Source organism: Phalacrocorax aristotelis, chromosome 8 (assembly GCF_949628215.1).
Source record: "Phalacrocorax aristotelis chromosome 8, bGulAri2.1, whole genome shotgun sequence".
Lineage (NCBI taxonomy): Eukaryota > Metazoa > Chordata > Aves > Suliformes > Phalacrocoracidae > Phalacrocorax > Phalacrocorax aristotelis.
Genome location: NC_134283.1, coordinates 825838 through 843277, shown reverse-complemented (window position 1 = coordinate 843277; position 17440 = coordinate 825838). Strand labels below are relative to the sequence as shown.

At 47.6% G+C, this 17440-nt stretch overlaps 1 protein-coding gene across 1 annotated transcript in view; it reads left to right on the top strand.

The window, feature by feature from the left end:
- The window catches only part of ZFHX3 (zinc finger homeobox 3), a 678088-nt gene that overhangs the window by 408216 nt on the left and 252432 nt on the right, over nucleotides 1-17440 (top strand). Inside the window, exon 3 of the mRNA XM_075101073.1 lies at nucleotides 383-496. The gene's annotated coding sequence lies outside the window, so the exon portion shown is untranslated. The remainder of the gene's footprint in view (nucleotides 1-382; nucleotides 497-17440) is intronic.

Genomic DNA, 17440 nt, shown 5'->3' with positions numbered 1-17440 from the left:
CGGTGGTTAAAACAGAAAAGTAAGACCCCAGCGCTTCTGTCTCTGCTGATGGACGCGTCAGAGTCCATGGTACAGATGAACTTGTAGGTTTCCCATTGGCAAGGCCACCTAAATGTAGGTGATACAGTCTTCTCTATATTAAGCCAGGAAGGTGGAAAGCACAGCTGTCTGGAACGCAGCACGTACCTGTTGTATAAAGATGCTACAGGTCAGCTTCCAGCCGCAGGAGAGGCAGAATGGTTGGGACTGCTGACTGAATTGGAGCTGAACACAGATAAAAAATATTAACAATGCCATGCTGTAAACAAACTTGTGGTTCTTTTGGTGCATTTTTCCAAATTCTTCAGGATTCCTTATATGCTTCATATTCTTTCGTTTGCAGGCGTTGATCTGGAGCGTTTGTACCAACTTTTCCCAGTCTGAATAGGAACCAGCTCCCCTACTCCACTCGTTGGCGCTGGGTCTTGCGACATTACCTCCACATTTCCATACTGAGGTAGGGAGATCTTCCGTGACCTAATTTTCTTAAGCCTCGTAGAAGTGATTTTTGTGTTGGTAGCCCTCCTGGGATGTGTAATGTAAATAACATGGATTAAAAGAGATGTGATTACATGTAATACAACTGTGCTGTTCTCAGGCAGCGATTTTGGAGGTCTCTATCATTTGTCCTCTGCGGTTCTGGTGAGCAGCAGTGTGTGCTCACTCTTCTAACGGCTCTATGGTTCTTTTATAAACGCCATCTGCATGAAGTATTTCTTAGCACCCGACTTGCTGGTCAGTATGTGGCTCATCTCATTCTCAGTGCAGTAAGATGAAGTGAAACGTGTTTTTTGAACAAGACCATCCATAGATTTTTTTTTTTTTCCCCCTCCCCCCCCAGATGTCTTCAAGCTGGTACCATGTCAGGTTACAGGTCTGTGTGGGCTGGGGAGGAGCTGTCAGGGCTCTGTTGTCTGCGTTGGCCCTAACTATTAGCTTCTGTCATTAAAGAACAGGCCAAATGATTAGTGTCCTTGGCTTAATCTTCTTAGCAGGAAAACTGTCCCTTGAATATCTGCCCTAGTCAAACAGGCGTAAGGGAAGACGAGAAAATAACGAGACTCCTGACCCGTTTCGTTTTGCATGTGAATTGTTGGAAGTAAATCATATTCGATGGTCTGTTTCAATTCTTAGATATTCTGTTTCCCAAAACTATGGTAAATGATGTGCTGGCAGAAAAAACACCTTCCAGAACACAGGAGAAACATCCCTTCTCTTCCTACTACTCTCCCCAGCATTAGATTTGGCACTGAAGAGGTACCTATGGTCTAAATGTAGTAATTTCATTCAGAATTATTTTTTCTGTAACTAGAATTCACTGAGTCACTGTGAAGTACCTAGTTTTACTATATCTGTATATCTTGAGTCATTATAAAGTCATTTATAATATCTGGGGTACTCTGTCGTATCAAACTAACCTTGTGTAATATCGATAACAATAGAAAGATTAATGGTAGGCTTCAAAAAAATACTCATCAGTATCCTCTATCTAGATTAAAAACTGAGAAGTGTAAGTTTGGAGCTGGATTTTTCCTATATTTACTTCTTGGGGTCTTTTTATCCTTTAAGGAAGCTTTCTCTCTTGCTTTCTTCATACGTTTTTATCTGAAGTATTTTGTTTACAACGTAAGTGCACACTTCAATTTCTTGAGAATCATCAACCTTATAAATTAAATGGAAACCTTGGGAAATTCTGTGATGGACAAAGACATTCATTCTGTTTGCGCTCTTAATATTTCAGAGGATCCTGAGTAAAGATTCTACTTTTTCCCATTGAGTCAGGAAACTTTTCAGGCCTTCATATCTTTTGTGTGGAGGGTGCGTGCTGTTCTTCGACTGGTGTAAACTGAATCCAGAGATTTGGGTGAGGAATATTAACACTGAAATCCCACCTTCCCTGAGCTTGAACTGACATTCTTGACTTTGACCTGAGAAGGAGAGGGAGAGATGGATGGAACAGAGAAAGAACAGAAAAGCAGGCAGAAGGTAAGAGAGGTGGAAGAGAAGGAGCGATAAAGGGGGCTGAAATGGAGGCTTTTTGAGACATTTTGGAGCGGTAACATGTGTGGTTGATTGTGCCTTTCTTATGCTGTTACGGCTTGGCTAATTCTGTCGTATTGTAAATTGTAAATATTCTTTTAAAACATCCAACAGCTACAAATGGAATCTGTTTTGGGACCAATCTGTTTGCTGTTTTCATTAATGACCGTGGCAGAAAAGGTAGCAATACGCTGAGGGAATGCCCCGACCTCCCAGCTTCGTCAGGTTGGCCATAGCGTGGGAAGATCGGACTGTGGGACAGTGAAACAACCCAAAACCAAGCCTGGTATAGGGGTGAGGTGGAACAGAGATGGCCAGTGAATGTACTTGATAACCCTGTGGGTGGTTGGCTTGAGCATCTCCATTAATTAACTGCAGGGTTAGTTCTCCTGAAGAGACAATACCAGGGCGAAAAGCAAGCTGTACGGGTCAGTGGGGAAATGCTTCGCTGCAAGGGAAACGAGATAGAAGCCTGTTTAGTTCATAGTTCGCACTGACAGCAGTAAGCAAGCAGGTAGCTGTGCCCATGTTTTTACTGATAATCACAATATTATTGTATTTAATTTATTTGTATGACAAATGTGTAGAAATTGTATAGTTGCTAGAATCCAAGGTACGCATCCATTTTCACTGTGTCGCTGTTCTTTAGCTTTCTCTTAATTGTTAGAAACTTTAATTTTCTAGCTGTGATTTTCTTCCTGAGATGAGTTTTCAGTTTAAGGAAAGCTGTGCTGAATTTCAGGATAACAACACGGTAATACAAATTTCTGTTACTAAGAAATATTTCTGAGCTAGCTAAGCACTGAACAGTTAGACTAAAGTTTGGCAAGGAGAAAGGCTTAAGAGGAAAATACTACTTCTAAACGTCCATGTGAAAACTGGCTTTGGTTTAGCAGAATTTTAACTTTTAAAAATCATACAGCTGATACAAGCAGGTACAGTTTTATTTTACCGAAGGGCAAGATACTGTGAGGCTCACTTGCCTCCAGAAGAGACCCAGATCCTTCACTGGCTGCAGGAAGGAAAATCAGCAATTCTGGTTCCGGGAAGACCAAGCGGTGTCAGTAGAACCCAGCTCCATGTCCTTCCCTTGTGAAGAGGAACTTTCTGCCTTGGTTTTCCAAGCCTTGGTTTTCCTTTGGATCTAAAATAGACCTGGTTATTGAAGTGAAGGCTTTGATTTCAACCTACCATGGTGAGGAAAATGCCATTGTTCATATTGCTGCTATAATTGTCATAGATTTTATTATAACATATTATTATAATTACCTGTTTATTGGCTAACTGCTCTTCAGGTAGCGTGGAGAAAGTAGGACCAATGCTGTATTTCAGAATACAAAGTGCATTTGTTGGTAACACTCAGAACTCTCATTTTCTGAGGCTGGCGAGTCCTGTCCTTTCATGTCACTGGGATTTCTTTTTAACCCCTTCCGCTAGAACAAGCAAGGAGTAACAGGCCCAACTTCAATGATTCCCGCGCAGAGGGAAACTTGATAGGGATATTTTTGTTTACCAGGGCACTACGTTATGCCGCTGAAGTTCCTGTCAGACCCTGCACTCTCCATCAGCCCTGCAGCACCTACAGCACTCGCTGCGGCCACACCAGGGCCATGTCGCGGGGCGCACAGCGGCCCCCCGGCCGGCGGGAGGACGGGGCGGCTGGCAGCTGGTTCGCCTCTGCCGGGCTGCCTTGGCTTGTGGCCGCGGGAACTGCTACATCCAGAGGAATTCATGCTTCCACATCACAGGGCAAATAACATTTGCACAGCAGCTTTCTCCTTGAGGGAGGCAGGTTTATTTTGCAGTCAGGCAGGGGAGCACATGCTCTGACTTGCAGGTTCACTGAGAGCCATGAAAAGGCTGGGAAAGCCTTGGTTGTTTCTGGGGTGGGCAGGTTGTTCTGTTCATGGAGTGGGTAAGAAGCATCCCTAATTACTGATGAACATCCCGAGAAAGAGATTCCCCCCCACCCAACACATCCTTTCTATTTTCTAATCTTTTTCCAGGTTGTTTTTCAATTAAACTACGTCTTGATCTTCTGGCATAAGAATATAGCATATTTTTAGTAACTTTCATCTATTTTATTTCAATACTGAAAAAAGAGTGGGGAAGTATTTGTAGCTCATCACCCGGGTGATATGCTGGCGTATGTGATTGACAGTTCTCCTGTGATTTCCCAAAATACCTTTTTTTTTTTTTTTTCTTTTTGACTGGCACAAGGCTCTTTCAGGAGCTACTGTAAAAATATGGTTTTATTTCAGCGGCTGCAAAACTCTCTGGTCCTACATGACAAGTAGGCCAGCAGCGGTCGGTAGGAATCCCCAGCAAGCACCAAATATTGCACCACTATTTGCAGTGTTCACAATTAAAAGTTTGATGATAAGGGCTGGTTGTAGTCTAGGATAAATTTTGAAGGTTCTGAATGGAAGATTCTGAATGGTTTAAGTTTGTTTATCTGATTGTGGAGGTAGATTAAACTATACTGAGTAAGATTATCCAGCATGTCCTTACCACGTGTACGTTTGAGAGGTTTCCTTAAACAGTAGCTGATTCAGTGGATGTTTTCCTTACTGGCAGATATGGACATATGGCAGGTGTTGAAATGCATGAAAGAGTTCCTGTTTCTTCAACAGATAAAATCTTTGTCTGTCTTTAAAATATTTAAGCTGTAGGTTCTTAGCTGGTGTAAATCAGCTGGAATTAGTGGAGATAGCTCCCTAGACAGGCACAGAGCCGAGGAGCCTTTGCCCCTATCACCCAGCCTGCAGGAAGAGCAGAGGGCAAACGGCAAAGGGGGCCGGACACGTTTTCCTTTTTCCCTGCTAGCATTCCTGCTTCCCCGAAGTGTAAATTACTCAGACTCTCAGAGCTCGGAAAGCTCCCGTGACAGCGGCACCTTTTCAGGGGTGCAGCATTCAGGCTCCTGTGCCTAGATGCGAGCAGCAGGCAGGGCGTCCCGGGCTGTGCAGGTGGGCTTGTCCCTGCTGCAAGACCCCCCAGCCTCGCACAGGGAGCTTTGGGGCTGATCACATGCTCCTCCTCTCCACGTCCGTATTTGCATTAAAATCCCGTTGATAAATACGTAAGCTATGCCTCTCTGGTATTTCAAGTGTCCACATACCAATTAAAAACAAAAATCATACAACACAGATTATTTCAAATTTTCCCTTATTTGATAGATCCTGATTAAAAGGCCGCGCTTGGGTTAAATCCTTTTATTCTCCACAACCATAGGACAGTTTAGGGGACATGAACATTTGTGAAATAATTTGTGTAAGAAATGACACAGGCGATGAAGACATCCGAACAGCTGCCTGCTGCACCCGGTCCAGCATCCCTGCTGCTGGCTGGGCGCGGAGGCAGCGCCTCGTCCCCGGCGTCACCTGCAGCACACACCGAAGCGCGCCCTCCGCCAAGGGCTGCCCCCGCTGCTCCGCGGGACCACTGTGCCATTTCAGAACAGGAGGAACGATGCTATTCAAATGATTTTAAAAGTTTATGTTTACAGGCACCGAAACGTCTTTCCTAATCAAAGCCCTCCTAGCAGCAGTAGCAGTAATTACGGTATTAGCAGCAGCCAGAGCAGAAACAATGAAGACTTCTCTTTCTGGCCAGTTGCTGGCATTTCTTTGAGGCTCGGTGAAGACAACGGTACGACATCCTTACACAGACCGCTGGCTTTGTAGCAACGGTCTCCTTGGAGCCTTGGCATGGGAAAGGACACGCATGTGTCCCGGCATTTTCCAGGCTGCAGGGTTTCCTTCTCTTCTGGTCCCAGCGCCGTGAGACCCCTCCTTTCAGCCTGAGCACCGTTTAAATAGATCATTTGTTTTCATTATAGGTTTTTGCATCTCGGCCTTTCATTCTTGTTAATGAATTTCTAGGGTCTGATTGGAAAACAAAAGCTAAACACAAACATGAAAAGCGGTCTGACAAAGGACACGGTTTAGCGTCTGGCAGGCTCTGCCGCACCGGCTGTAGCGAGGAGATGGCCATTTGCTGATTGCCGGGGGTTGACACGACTTGGTTAGTATGCTAATCTAGTCCTCTGCGTTTAACATTCAGCTCAGGTCTGAGCAGGCTCAGCAGAGCCCCGGCGCAGGGGAAGGGGTGTCTGCCTGGCAGCACGGACCGCGCGCTGCACCCGCCGCAGGCATACCCCGACATCGTGCCTGCTCCTGCCATGCGCTCGCTCCCCCTCTGGCGCACCCCCTCTCCCCCTCCCGCCCTCCCTGGTGCACGCACACATACATACCATCCGGAAAGCTTTCTGCAAATGCTGAAAAACATGAAATGTGGAAAAGCCATGTATGATTGGCTCGTTCCTCTGCCTCCGCGTCCCCAAAGATTCCCACTTTAACAGACCATGTGTTTCTGCTGCTGGAGAAGCCCAGACTGTAACGTGCCAAAATTCAGCAACAATGAAGTAAGACGGAGTTTAACATCCAAAACAAAGAGATGGCATTTTTGTAGCGCGCTTACAACATAGCAGTCACAAGATGGCTTAAATTTCCCTCTATCCTCTCTCCCCACCCAACCTCAGCCCAGGAGAGAGCCAACATTTATTAAAATCCATTCGTTCAGGACAGCAGTCAGATGCCCAGGTGGGAAGGAAGGCTCCCTCCTGGTATTCCCGACAGCTGTCACCTTTTCTGTGTGCTTGGAGGCAGCGAGCTGCAACCCCCCGCCCGGAGTAAGGGAGTTCCCATTTCCAGAATTAAGGAAGGAATCGATTCCAGAGCCAGTTCCCATGGTCAGGTCCCTCAGGTCCTGCAGCCACAGGAGAACTTAATTCCTCAAGCTCCCTTTCCTTTGTTTTCATAATGTCACAGCAGTTCTGGAGAGGCATTTGGAGAATCATCGGCTTCTGCTTGCATTCAGAGTCTTTCAGAAGTTGCATTTTCAGAGAGCAGGTCAGATGTGGGCAAAAACAAGTCTCCATCTGACACATAGGCAGACAAAGCTGCTTAACCTCTGAATTATAGCACAGCTCCATAGTTCTCTCTTCTGTTGTTTCATGCTCCAAGCAAACTGCTCCTTGCAGTTCTCCCTCCTGGTGCCAAGCACGTATTCCAGCTGCAGCTCGGCAGCGCGGGGAAATTCCTTCCAAGTCCCCGGCAGAACAGTCGGCGCTTTCTCCGGAGCTGCAGGCTTGATTGTCCTTGATTATTTTATTTCTTTGGCTCTGGTCCAAGATGTTCCCTGTCATCATTTCAGTGTCTTTTCTCATAATCCCTTCTCTAAACATCATCAACAATTAACTGATTCTCTCATATCTACAAACACATGCACACACACGCAGGCGCACATGCACACACACTCCACTGAGTCTCATCAGTGTCTTTTTTGCCTTTAAGTATAAGAAATTACAGCTTCTCATTAGCTGAAGAGCATGTTTTGAAAGGCTTTGTGTTTACTCACTTTGCAAGTGATGCTGGCGCTTTTAATTATTCTCCTTTTGCATATCATAAGCGAGCAGCGAGCTGCCTCAGCCAGCCCGGGCGACGCGTATTCCCAGGAAGGCAGGAGGAAGGGATCGCGTTTTACCTCACTGCTGCTGCTTTCTTCCCTTTCTGTCAGACAGCCAAGGAATCCCCCCAAAGCTCTTACGTAGCAGATACCAAAACCGTGAGTCACTTTTCGCTCCCAGAGCAATAAGTCCACCACATATGTGTGCAGAGCGGCGAGCGCGAGGCTGGGAGTCTCTCCAGGCTGCCGGCGTGCCCCGGCACCAGTTCTCCAGTGGTGACTTTGTTTTTCCTGCTCTGGCTTTCTCTCCTCAGCTCCCTCATCTCTTCATTCCTTTTCATGCCGTTCCCGTTTTCTTCCTTCCTTCCTCTCCATCCATCTCCGTTGCTGGCAGCGGCAAACCCAGCAAGATCTGGGTCCCTCTCGCCTTCTGTGGATTTTTTTTTTTCCTTTTTTTTTTTTTCCCCCGTAACTGCAGCAGCCTTTGGCTGCTCACTCTGCCAGGTTGGATCACCAAAGACACACGACTCGCTCACAATGAATAATCAATACAGATATTGATCTGCGGAAAATGTTTGTAAATTCCTGAAAGGGGAATCGGGAACAGCGGGACAGGGAGGCTTGTGGGGGACGACAGGGTGCTTCGGGCAGCGGCTGCAGGCAGCGCCTGGCCGGAGCCCGCGTCCTGCCGCCTCCGAGGTGACGGGTGCTGGAATGTGTGCGCGGGCGGTGGCGGGTGTGCGCGGGGGCTTCTGTATTTTCATTTCTCTACAGCTGCTTCCCCCGAAGAATCGGGAGGCGAGCAGCTGAGAGGCCCCATCAGTGCCATGCCTTGGCTGCGGTCCAGCACTGTTTTGTTTCCATCATCACACGCCACTTTTAAATTTGCATAAATACAAGGGTTATTTTGCCTTGCGCCTCCAAAAAGATTTAAGAAGGTGGAAAAGTATTTCTGTAAGGAAGGATTACTGGGTTTAGTCATCATTTTCAGGGTTTACTTTCGAAGCCGTGTATTTGCAAGAAGAGGAGGCAGAGAGGAAAATAAAGGGCAATAAGAAGGGCTTGGAGAAGACTAAAAGCCGTTTGAATGTGGAAGAGCCTTAGACTGCAAAAAAAAACCCCCAAGTTCTCCACTGGGACCTGCCTGTGTCCGGTTTGTGGAGGTGCGGGGCCAGGTCAGACCTCTCCAGCCAGGGCTCTCCCCATCCCCCCGTGAGCGGGTCCGCCCTGGCCAAAAGGTGGGGATGATAATGGAGCTTGGAGCTGCTCTAAAGGTTGTGGTTGGGTCCATCTCAAGAGCAGCCTGACCCCATCCTGGGGAGCCGTCTCCCACCGTCCGACAGCCCATGTGTGGGGCACCTAGCAGGTGACACTCGCCCAGCTTGCTCCTGGCGTAGCCAGCCCTACTCCCACTGCAGGAATGTCCTTGTTGTGTTTCTTCCGCCTTCATCCCGCTGGTTTTCTGTCTTTCTGGGAAAAGGCATTCACCAAAGGTATCAGGAGGCATGGTATTGGGGTCACTGAGTATCCAGCCCCCTTTCTCATGCTTGAGGTCAGCAGGGGAGACCCTCGGGAATGCTGAGGGGCTGTGGGGGTGTCAGCTACACCGGGCAAGCCAGGCGGCCGTTGCGGAGCCACCGCCACACCCATGCCCAGGGCTGCCAGTCGGGACGCTCACGGCTTTTCTGACAGCTTCTGGCTGGACACAGCCTGCCGGCGCCGTGCAGGCTTTTCACCAGCCTCCCACCGCTCGCAGGCCACATGCGCATGCCCCCGCGGGCACCGCTGCGGTGCCTGCCCGCAGTGGGCAGCAAGACCCTCCTCGGCCGACTGCCGTCCTCCCTTCCTGCGCCCATGCGGGCACCCTGCGATAGCCGTCTCGGGCGAGGCTCCACGTGGGGATGCAATTCCCATGCCTCCTCCCCAAGCGCAGCCGCCGGCTTTATCAGCCCGTGCCAGCAGCGGGGAGGCTGAGCGCGTTCATTCTCTCTCCAGCTTCTGATTAGCTCCCGCAATCCAATTAGCAGAGGCATTTATATCACAAGGGGCTGAGGTGCCCCTGCTCATCGCGGCAGCTCAGAGCCAGTCGTAAATTCTACTGACACTACATCTTTCCTGTGACATGGATTAATTACAGCTCTGGGCCTCCAAGAGGAGGTTTGCAAACGGAGGTGCCCATGAAATGAGAATTCAGAGAAGGCAAAGCAGGAGGAGTTTCCTGTCCGTGAAGGATGAGGGGGTGATGCACTGGGTGGCCCAGGGCTGGGGCACCTGTGGGCAGCGTGGCGAGGGGCCGGGGCAGCAGGTGGACCGAGCGTGTGCTTTATTAACAGAAGCAAATGGAGTTTGGCCAGAGGATGTTATGAATCCTGCGCCCGTGGCCGTAATGAGAAATTCTTCATAACCTTTCTTTGTATGCTCTGCTGCAGTGCAGATGCTGAAAGTGAAGCTAGAAGAGCCTTAATAAAATTACATTTTTCCACTTGAGATGTTGCAGGCGCTAGCCAGTGGCGTAGCTTTGAGAGGCGAGCGAGGTGCTGCACCGTCGGGAGGGTTCGGCACCGCAGAGATCAGTGCTTGCTGCCGGGGGCACGGCCACCTCCTCTCTGCTCTTCCCAGAAGCTCCTCCACGTACAATTCACCTTTTTCTGATGCTTCTGCTCCAGAAATAGTGATTTTCTGGTGCCTCCGTACCAGCTCTGCTGTCACGGGGCCATACTCCCGCTGTTGGTCCCCTCAGGCTGTAGGGCCAGCCCCAGTGGAGGCGGTATTTCTGCGACGGTGAAAGAGCAATTCGGAAACGGGGTGTGGGAGAACATGCAGGAGAGTGGTGGGGTGAGGGACAATCCGTGTCCTCTGCACCTGGCTACGTGTTTCCCCTTTACGCCCTGGTACCTGCCCCTTCATTGCACTGGCACCGGGCTGTGCGCTTGTGTGTCGGCTACTGCTCGGCTCTCCAAGCACCTCGCGTTGGTCCTGTCGCTGAGCTGTTCCTCTGGGTGCGATCCGTCACAGCCTGATGAGCTGGGACACCACACCAGGGTTTGACCTGTTGGGTTTTTCCAATCACATGCCAATGTAAGGGTTCGTCCAACTTATCTCTCCATCAATCAGTTCTTCATTTATGTATCAGTCAGTGGTTTTGTTAAGTTTCCATGCGTTTATACTCTTGCCTGTTATTGAAATACAATTACTTAAGGAGTCCACAGAACTACCTTTTAAATGCATGGGTAGATAGGAATTTTAAAGACATGAGGATGCATATTAAATTTAGTAGCATGTCAGCTCCATTTGATCTATTTACTCTGGTCTGCTGACAGATCTTCTGTGTAAGCAAATATAGTTCCTGCTGATAAAAGGGTTTTGGTCTGGGTTTTTGTTTGTTTGTTTTCAAGTAGGCGAAGGTAGCTGTAGCCAGATACCGCTCTGCCTATGAAACAGTTGTTCTACCACTGAAAGGAAATATGGTCTAATCTTTCAGAACAAAAACTTTTTACTTTTGTGTAATAACAAACCTTGCACTTACTGACCAATGTATTTATTGTTAGCGGTCAGACGAGAGACCCCCTTCCCCGGCTGGTGTCTCCGTGGGCCGGCGGCTGTGACCTGCAGCCAGAGACATTCAGAGCGGAGACAAGCCGTGTGTTGGCAAGAGGTGGGAGGATTAGCCAAATAACCAACTGAGCTCACAGGTTCCTATTCAGCTGAAGCCTTTACGCTAAGATTTATGGTTTTCTTTATGTATTATTTTATGTTAAAAACAAAGCTGCAACAACGGCTTCCTATCTCAATTTGCAGCTGAGATCAGTAAGGCTGTAGATCTCAAACAGAGCTGGACTCGGTCCTATCTCGGATTTCCTTGGCTTTGGTCGTTTTTGAATCACATGCCCGATGTGTCATCACTTTGGTAAGATTGCTGTTGCTATGTGTTTATTTTCCTAAGAACAGCCAAGACTTTTCATTCATTACTGTGTACCTGGACTTCTGAGGTGACTTTCTTCCATACTGTCGTGGGCCATAAAACTATGCTGGTAAAATTTCTTTTTAACAAAACCCTGACACGGTTTTCCTTCCTGGTCAGAGTAAAATGACAAAGCGACCTTCTTCCAGCGTAGTATTTTCATAGTTATTTTCTTGAGTAAAACTGGCTGAAAATGTTTTGGCATATCTTCTTTCTTCTTCCCTCCGCAAAAATGTCATTTAAACAGAACTGATAAAACACATCTATACAAACACTTCTTGCATTTTTTCTTCCAGATCTACTTGAAGCAAATCAAGCGTCGTGTTTTGTTTCTTTACATTGTCTATTTTAAGACTTTTGTTTCAAGTTTACTTTTTTGTTCCAAGTTTTCCTACAATTTGTCACATTGCCCTATATGTTCTTTGACTGCCTAAATGAGCAATTTAACTGCAGGTGTTGCAAACAGTGAAGCGCATTGCAGCACTTTTTAAAAAAAAGCACTTTGATGCTTTTTTAGTGGAAAGAGGAGGTTTCAAAGTAGAGTTTGTGGAAATTCTGTTTTTAAAAAAAAAAATAAATTTGTTTTAGCCTGAGTTGAGATCAAAGAAAGCCGTAAGTGTTCGTGAAACGCGGGTTCTCTGTTTGGGCTAGTTTCACCTCCTGCACCTCTGTCGAGCGAGGCACTTTCTGCAGCACCTCCCGGCTGTCATGTGGGCAGCCTCGGGCGGGGGCAGAGGCTTCCGCGAGGCCCGAGCATAAGAAGGCAAAACCAACCCGGCTGGGGCAGATAGCAGCTGTCACCAACCCCTTTTATTATTCTTCAGCGTGAGTTTACTGAATGTCCTGAGAGATGCACGTGATTGAAACGAAGCATAGAAACCGCTCGATTTTAAGAGAGGTTTTATGCTGAAATTGAAAACATCCATCCTGCCTCTACTCCTGCAGGTACCTTAGTCATCTAGAGCTAATTTCTGAGCTTTCTGGGGACTTCCGTCAGATGAACATGATGCTGTCCTGTGACTACCAACATTCGATAGGTCAGAAGGGGCCAAGGTGTTGAAGGTAGGCGGGTGCTGTGAGGTTTTCTTGCTGCCCTCGTGCCTAGAGTATCAAGTGGGAAAGAGCTTATTTAAACCTAAAGCTTTTTAATATTTTTTTTTTTCTGAGGGAACAGCTCATTCAATTTGCTGTGCAGTCATTTTTCTAGGCTAGAGCTGGTGGTGGTGTAGGTTGCTATAGATCTCTCTAACTCTGTCCACGCGCAGTGTCTCACCCTATACCAGCTATAAGCGGTGGCACGGCTGCCGTGCAAGGAGAACGTTGGGTCAGAGACAAGCACACCTCACTGCTGCTCCCTGGCCCACGTCTCTGTGTACTTCACCTGTCTTGCGTTCATTCTATACCCTTCACTTGAGAAACTCCATTCTCTCAGCCTCAAAAGACAAAACTTGGCTAATTTCTATCCTGTTCAGTGCCATTCCTGTATCAGCCTCCCACTGCTGTTGCCTGGATTTCAGTCTCTACGGACCTGGAGTTGTCGGCCCCCACCCAGTGTGGGTGATCATTGCCTTGAGATCACCCTCGGTTTGTCTCCAGTGCCTGAGGGAGGTGGTGCTTGACCTACACCTCAATTTGCCGTCACATTGCTTAGTCAGTGCAGAAAGGGTTCTCCTCCTTGATGGGTGACTTTATTCTTTTATAAAATTGTCCTGGACGAATTCTTCCTGAAAGATACAGTTTGGAGGGAGTATTGTCAAAAATTCTGTCTCTCTCTATACTTTATTATCCCCTCATTTTTTTTGTCATTTAACTCCAATTATGGGATGCTAAGTGCTTTTGGAAATTTCATTGTTAATATCTTCTTACAGTGCTATTAACGTAAATCAACGTTAATAGTGTCCCAGCAAGTATAAAAGCAATCAAAAATTCAGTACTCACGAATCATTCTGTAATTTCAGCATAAAATGTTAATAGAAATAAAATCCAATACCATAAAATATTGGCAAATTCAACTTTAAATACATGTGATGAATGACTTTACCATTCTGCAGCATCCCATGGACTTCTGCAATGTGAAACCTTTTACTGGCGAAGGTCTAACCCACACCACTCGCTCGTCATCGCCTTCCCAGCACAAGGTGTGCCTGAGATCTTGCTTTCCAGAAATTAAAAATCCATCTTCACTTACAATGTGGCTTCTGTATTCAGGTGTTTAGTGGTAATACGAAGGATTACTAGGGATCTGTTAACTTATTCTAGCTAATAGAAACTCACTGCTTCTTTATTGCCATCAGCCTGGCTTCAAGAGCTTCAGCTGCATTACGTCGTATTGAGATTGGGATTTTCTTACAGACAAATCTTTTAAATCGGAATTTAGGTGGTGAAGATCCATCAGTTATTTAAAGGCAACCTCTAGAAGAATGGTGTAGATTTCTCAAGCGATACAAGTGTTGGCCTGAAAATTCAAATTAAAATTACCATTAAAAGAGAACAAAATCCCCAAAGTGATACGTGAACAACTGTCAGGTATTTAACCTCTAATTATTCACCTCATCAGACTAGAAACTTCTGATTTTATTTTCTTTTCATTCACATGTTTTAATGTCCTTAGCCTGTTTGTGCTGTAGCCTTTAAACCCACGTTTAAGAACCATTTGCCGAGAGAGGTAATACCTGCAGGCAGCGCGGGGTTGGGGCGCGCTGGTGTTGCCAGGCAAGAGGCACCGTGCAGGCCTGAGGTTTCTGTGATCGCACAAGAAGAAAGTGACAGTGGGGTACCTATAAAGGGAGTTTATTTGGGAAAAGATCTCCTGGTCATTACTTAGATGCCTTTTCGGTCCTTATTCCCTTTCCCCCATCCTCTCAGTGTAATGCCCGTGTCTCCAGGCTCTGGACGGGTCTCGTTCTTCTCCCTTGGTGCTCTTTCTTCTTTCTCCCCTCATTTCACGTGTTTCCCTGATTCACGATTCTTCGCCTGCAGATTTCGGCACTGGAGCCCTACAGCAGAGTTTTACAGACCCTTTGAAGTCTGAGTGGGATTTTTTGTGACATTTGTAAAATACTTACAAGATGTTGGGGAAGTTTATGGTATCTCGAGGAATCTCATAAAGGATATTGGCAGCTAACCTGGTCTGTCATTGCTGTCTTTGTGCCCATCCCCACGAGCATCAGGCAAGCCAGAGACATTTGGGACCTTTCGGTTATTCCAGTTTGGATACGTGTGTCCTGGAAAGTTAAAGTAAATGCTTGAGAACTCGGGCTTTGGATCCTCATATCTTATTAGTTCTTCTGTCCAAAACTTCTAACAGGAATTTGCACGATAATAAAGCAAAACTGCAAGTTTTTTGTGAGCATTACTTTAATTATGGTGACACGACAGAATTACTAAAATCCTTCTTAAATTGGACATTTGTGGTCATTTTATTTCCATAAACAAGTGTGCAGAGTGTCAGCTAACTCAGGGCTCATCCGAAACCTGCAAAACCAACTAAACTGGCAGTGTCGGAGCTGGCTACAGCTCGGTCTCGGTGGGTCGGGGCAGCGCCGCACCCCAACAGTGGGGCTTGACTGGGAAGTCACCCATCTCGTTATCCCAGCCGACCTCAGAAAAACTATTTTCAGCACCTGAAATAACATGTAGTCTGGTCTGTAAATGCTCCATATTATTTATTGCTGATTTAATATAGAACATTTTTCTTTTTTGAAATAAACCTGAAATCAAAGGCTTTATTCACTAGTGTAGCTACACAGTTTTTCTTTCAATTCAATGGAACTTGGATCAGCCCTCAAAGCAGGGAAGCCTTAGTTAGGATTAATGGATTGGAGCCTGCAGAAGCACTTTCATTAGGGCTTCAGTTAAAAATTTTCACGAGATTTAGGTTTTTAAGATACTGCGTAAAAACTTCTAAAATATCCTCTGGTTCCTCTTCCCCTTTTTTCCTGTTCTCTGCCGAAACGGAAAGTTCCCCATCGGGTGATTTCAGGGTGAAAGTGCCCATGGAGTCCCACTGGGTTAGGTGAGCGTAAGGCCTTGCTGTGCCTCGGGCTGCGCCGGGACGCCCGCGTCGCCCTGCGTTGCAGTGGCGCGGCACAGAATATCTTCTCGTTTCTGACTCCGCTCGGAGCCACGTTGCTTTGGGGCCTCACCCCGCGCTGCCTCCTCCGGCACAACCGCCACAACAGCTCGGAGTCGCCCTGGGAGTGCCGTGCAAATAAGTGCTAGTTGTTAGGATTTCTCATACTTAATGGGTGCTTGTGAGGCACTGAGTTCTTGCAGTCAAAACACAGATCTATGAAGTTTTTCAAGTAGTTTGTAGAGAAAAAACTTATTTTTCCAAGTATTTCAATAGTTTCCAATCCGGGCTCGGGTCCTGTTGGTAATTCAGTGTTGTTCAACTTTTAGTTTTAAAAATTCACAACTTCCCTTCCTCTCTTGGTGCGGAAGAACGATGAAATGCCTGTGTCACCAGTAACGCTGGCTGGACCGAGTACATCCCGGGGAAGCTCTGGCAGCCGTCGGGCCGTGCCGAGGGTGCCGGCTATGGCCGGGGTGGGCTGCAGCGCGCCTGAGGGAGCAGCGATGGGGTGTCCCACGGTCTCCAGCATCCTCCCCTGAAGGAGAAGTCACGTTTGGAGTTTTAAGCGCGAGAGATCACCATATTACAAGGAAGCAAAAGAAACAATCTTTAATCCTTGCAAAGCCCAATAATATTATGTATATTGACTGAAGCCCTATGGAGTGGGCCTGGCAGGGCTTTTTCATTACTGCAGCACGCTGTAGCCTAGCTACCTTTGAAAAGTAACCAATATCGAGAGCCACTTGACATTTGCAAAGGATTATGGGTGTCCTCTCCATCTCTTCTCAAGTTCCCAAATTTACAATGGTCTTAATTTAAAAGTTAAGCCAGGGGATCAGTTGCTTAGTCTGGTGCTGGGCTGCCCTTTAAAAAAAAAAAAAGAAAAAAGAGTGTCTGTGTGTGCCTGCGCGAGGGGAGAGGTGGGTAATGAACCTCGCGCGCCAGCGTCGCCCGCCTTCAGCCTTCGGCTCTGATCGGCGCGTTTAATTGTGGAAGAGGTATCTAAATCAGGATCAGGCAGACGGGAGCGGACGGTTTCATTCCTGCAGGTGCTGCTGAGATGCAGGGAGCAGCAGCAGCTGGTAATGAGTTGGTGAAAATGAAAAAGGGACATAAGTAGCTTCTTTAGCAAATCCCCTGGAAATGACATGGAGCCTCTGGGATCGATCGGATCGATCCCTCCGAAGGCTGGAGGCTCCTCTCATCCAACTGCCAGCACAGGGAAAACCGTAATGTTATTATCAGCAAAACTCATAGAAAACCTACCGGGGAAAACAGCACTCGGCTTTCTTCCTCCTGTGGGGCAGCTCCTGGGCTGGGAGCTTGCGGAGGGAGTGCGCGGGGTGCGCGGGCTTTAGCACCGTCGCCCAGGGGCAGGGGTGCGGTGCCGGGGACTCCTCGGTCTGGTGGCAGCTGTTAGGGCGGTAACAGCGGCAGCCCCAGTCCCGGTCCCTGGCGCGGCTGCGCCACGCAGAGCAGAGCCCCTCCGGGCACTGGAGCGATGGCTGCGGGCACTGGGCCCGGGCTGGGACAGCGCTGCCTGTCTGGTTCCAGTTTAGGGCTTGCCTGCGATGCAGCTTTGGAACTTGGGTGTGCATCTGCCTGGCCAGGAGGTGGGGAGCAGAAACCCACCCTGCAGAGCAAGCACAGGGGGCAATGGGGCTGGCGATGGGACGAAGGTGTGGGGCGCTCAGAAGGGGTCTGGCAAGCCGTTGGTCTTCCTCCCGTCATGCATCTGATGTCATCGGCCCTGCTTTGATCTTGATTTGCTCTGTAACACTTTATGAGGCTTGTGTAACTAGTTTCATATCGTTAATCTGCAGAATAGTCTGAGCTTTCTGAGGCCATGGTTCTGG